Source organism: Anarrhichthys ocellatus, unplaced genomic scaffold (assembly GCF_004355925.1).
Source record: "Anarrhichthys ocellatus isolate YVR2014 unplaced genomic scaffold, GSC_Weel_1.0 scaffold4, whole genome shotgun sequence".
NCBI classification, from domain to species: Eukaryota; Metazoa; Chordata; class Actinopteri; order Perciformes; family Anarhichadidae; genus Anarrhichthys; species Anarrhichthys ocellatus.
Window position 1 is genome coordinate 3,911,266 of NW_022280034.1, and position 4,621 is coordinate 3,915,886.

Genomic DNA, 4,621 nt, shown 5'->3' on the forward strand with positions numbered 1-4,621 from the left:
CTCCCCCTTCCTCCTCCTCCTCCTCCCTCTCATGTGCCATTGAGCACCACCTCCTGCTGCGGTTTAAAGGGACAGAGACGCTTTTATCCACAACACACAACAATGGGCAGAACTTCAACTTGGTGGGGCTCCCAAATCCTTCAGTCCAAGACTAAAGGCAATTAAATAAAATCATCAAATGGTTGGGCGAAAAGCAGAGTTGCTTAGCTCCATTCCCCTAGGAAGAGCAAAAGTGACATTGTGACCAAACGGTGGAATTACAATTTTAAGCGTCAGTCACGTGATGACATGGGCCCCTCAAAAAATACTTTTATTCCATAGAGCTACATTGGGAAAGAGACACTTTTAACTCAGTGGCTATTTGTTTTTGTTGAGGTAAATCATTACGATCACTTGAATAAAGTTGTAAAAAGCACTTATTGCTGAATCCAAAGTTCCGTCCTATGTTGTCCACGTAGGACGAGGCTGGACCGAGGGCTGGGAGGAGGGGTTCAATGGAGATGCTGGTGCGCTTCATCGATGGGCCCCCTGGATGAGGAAGATCGCCGGACGATCCAGGTATCTTCATCTGAATTCTATACTCGAAAGTCAAACTTTTTTTGCTTCATGCGCCATTGAGCATTTCATAGGAATGAACGTGGCGCCTCATATTTACACTACAGACATGACAGTGGTATTACATCTCCAATCAAAACCCCTGACAAGAAAGCGAAATACATGTATTTCCCAAGGGGTTGAACTTTTCTCTTAATTCCAGTAGAGTTGTGTTTTTTTAATAATTGGTAGACCTGCAATAGTGAACTTTCATGCCTGCGTGTTGTAAAGGCCTGTGCATTGGGTTTGTTCCTTAAAATTGTTGTATGATCACAACCACACTGCTTCTCATGCATGCAACAAGACACAAATACAAACTTGTGTTGTAATAGTACATTCTGCTTACAGCCTTTTGATTTCAAATACTCACTAAATATTAGAATTGTGCTAGCATGAGCAGAGTCCATAAAATTCAGCAGGAATTGATGTTCTTCCCGTGTATGATTTGTAGCATTGGGGCAAATGTACTGCAAAGTAGCACATTACTATAATCAAAGGTCCAAACACATTGATTTATATTAGTACGAAGGTAATTAAGGTTGACTTGGTGCACTTTACTCCAATTATTTTTGACAACTTCCAGATAACATTAACAAGGGCCTTTTAATTTCACCCACCCAAAACAAATGTACAACCTTTGATGCATTTATTCATTCCGGTCATGTAGAAATGAGCCTTGTGTGGTTACAAAAGTCATCTGGTCCTCAGGTGTGAACTTTAACTCCTGTTACTCTAAAAGCTTCATTTGGCCATCTGTCAATATCATCAGGGCTTATATTAAGACATGATGGACCAATTAGTGGCGCAGAGTTTTACAGGAAGCCGTGTCTTGGTCCTTCAGAACTTTACTGAGGGTATGCAGGACAAAACTTTGATGGCACATCACCCCTGAAGCGGGCCCCCTTATTCAATTACTGCTTCCTTGGGTGGCTTTGTGTTCTACGTTACATAATGAATCCAGCCCGGAAAGGCTACAGTAAGAAATTGGTGCACAAGGGATTTTCTTTTCTAGTGGAAACCTGTCAACTGGACAAACCAACGGCGATAGAAATAATCGTGACCGAATGACTTCATCCAACAATTCCCGCAATTTATGTCACGAATTTTCAGTTGCCTCAGATCCTTAAGTGGATCTTACTTTAACCGCACACTGTGGAAACTAGTGTCCATCCAAACTGCAGTGAATGAGGGTGAGAGGTTGTCAACGGATGTACCAAAATGGCTACTGTCATCTTATAGTTCCCATAATGCACATTAAGTCAGAAACCAATTTAAGCATCCACCAATCAGTACATTAGAAAGGCATTCATGAATGGCACTCAGGGTACGTCCCTTTTCTCAAATTAGTATCCTTTCTCCAACAGCCAGTATATCCTCTTCATGTCCCCAAACCACCCTCAGTGAAGCTCACAAATGAGGCAATTAAATTCAGGGTTTCAAACTCCTTTGAACTACATCTTCTGTCTGAATCCTTTATTATTCCAAACTGTGGGTTCTCAAAGCTCATCAGGGCTATTTAGTACACCGGGCTCCCTTTTTAACGGGGACCACCAGCTCGCTCTCGTCTGTCATTCATTTCCCCGAAGGAGCGCGAAAGAGAGACAGAAGGAAATAAATTGTTTGGCAAGTGAAATGCCTCCTGTCTGTGATTCTTCTGTCAGAGGGAAATTTCCCATGTGTTTTCAAAAAAAGGGGGATTAGCGCTTTGGACGCGCTCATTCCAATTCCCTGTTCTGTCCTATCACATCTAATCTCCTCTCTTCTCATGCCTATGTGTTTAGTAGGTTAGCCCTGGATCAAGTCGAATGTGATCCCATTAGCATCTAACACCATCTGACATTGTACACGTGCTTCTGTCATGCAAGTGTGTCTCCGTTAGTTCAGGTACTCTTTCAAACACATCGCTTATGCCTTAAATACATATAGGTATCATTTCATGTGCAGTCTGATAGGTTTAAAGGTCCAACTGAGCCAGTTTATTCGACCAAGGAACAAATGATGAGCTAATGAATTGTGGTGGAGCACAAAAAAGTCCAGAGGGGACATTTGTAACCAGATAACAGGATTGCACAGCATCTGCACTGATCCAATTTATTGCTGCCCTGAGTAACACTAAGGTTAGGTGGGATTTCATCAACTAATTAGCCACACAGACCTACAATATGTGCTAAAAAGCATTTATACTCGGAGCATTTTGTTCTCTCACATTTATGCACGCTTTCCTGTGATGTTTTCATGACTTGTCATTAAAGGTAAGGCGCCATTTACTGACATGATATACACCGCGGCATTTCACACGTTCACTGTTTACCTGGAAATACTAATTAAAGGTTTAGCCCTTAGTTTACATTCTTTCATGTACTGCTGATACGGAGTGATAGTGGGCAAAGGAGTGGAGTTACATCAAGGCAACCTCGGCTATTTCCTCTCGTCATTAGTGAATAGCAGACGACTGCTTGTGCAATTAGCGTGTTAATGTTGTTCTCATTTACTGAGTTCGAGCGGTGCTCATGGTGAGGAGAGGGTTTGCAGTGGTAATGGCTTAGATGTGTGAATGACTCCTACGGTGCAGCTACAGAGGCCGTGTGTGTGTGTGTTGTGGCAAAAGTTTTCAATTGAGCACCAGAACTACTAACATTCAAAAATAATTTATTTCAGAAATGTACTGTGATCATATATTCATTCAGATTCTGCATGATAAGCTTTTGTTGCGTACAATGAAATCACCCCACAGAGAAAAAAAGAAAAAAAAGGTGATTTTTTTTTTTCTTAGTTTTGTTTTTTAAACTATGAAAACTAGGAACACACCACTGAGTCTTCACTATAGCGTTATGAGTGCGCCTGGCGGGCGGCCGGACGGTGCCAGCCCTCTGTGGTGTTACTCCAGGCAGGTTTACAGCTGCTGCACGACAATCTCTTTATAACCAGACACACAGTGAATGATCTGTAAAGCTTATGCACAAGAAGTGTAATCACACGCACACATACACATGCACGCGCAGACACTCACACACACACGTACACGCATTAGCATTTGGGACGATACAGTCACACCTGAATAGTACAGCGTGATTGATTACACAAAAGGGAAAGAGGTGAGGCAATTCAATGACATCATCTCTTGGCGCAAGCTCGGCGCTGCCCCGTGACTGTGAGCAGAGACAGAGAAGAGTTATACCAGCAAGGAAGGAAACAGGAAGAAAAAAACAAACATTGTTTCTTATCAAAATCTTACTGTTAACATTTTAGCGGAACCAGCAGCCGTGCCCACACGTGACCGTGCCAGTCTACTTCAGACAGTTCTGATGCTCTTAGGTCGGACTTCAAAGCGTTTCAGTAGACATTATGCAGAATGAGACTGATGTGTGTGTGTATACGTGAGCCAGCAAAACAGTGAAAAGAAATATGGGTCGTGAATCTAAATTAATTCACAGCCCACATCTGTCAGGATTAAAAGAAAGGCTCTCGGAGCGCGAGGCCAGCCATTTACGATGTCAAGGGCACCATCCGCAGTTTCAGTAACAATTGGTACCAGACATCATAAATAATTGTTTCTCTATCAAGGCATCTCTGATCCACTTTACCACACTCACAACGACGACTTAAACACTTTCACTTTAACAGATATACACTCATTTTATATATCTGCAGGGTCCCTCAGGCGCGGCGCAGTCATTGACATTTGACCCGCCTTGGCCAGATGTTTCTATGCATTAGTGTGCTGTAAGCCAGAGAGCTGCTTCCATGGAAACCCATGATTGTTTCGCCAATGTCCGCTAATAACTCTCCCCGGCCTACACATTAAAACTTGTTCAATTTGGCATGAAATTCCACATCCACGTCTGTCCTCATTGTTGTTGTTTTTTACATCCAGGTCATCCAGTCCAAACAAACACTTGTCCTTTCACTTCCACAATATGGCTCCATCATATTGTTTTTTTCAGTCTCCATCAACGCAGACTCTGAATTGACTTGATTTTGTCTTTTAGGTACATCTACTATATATATATGTTTATATATATATATA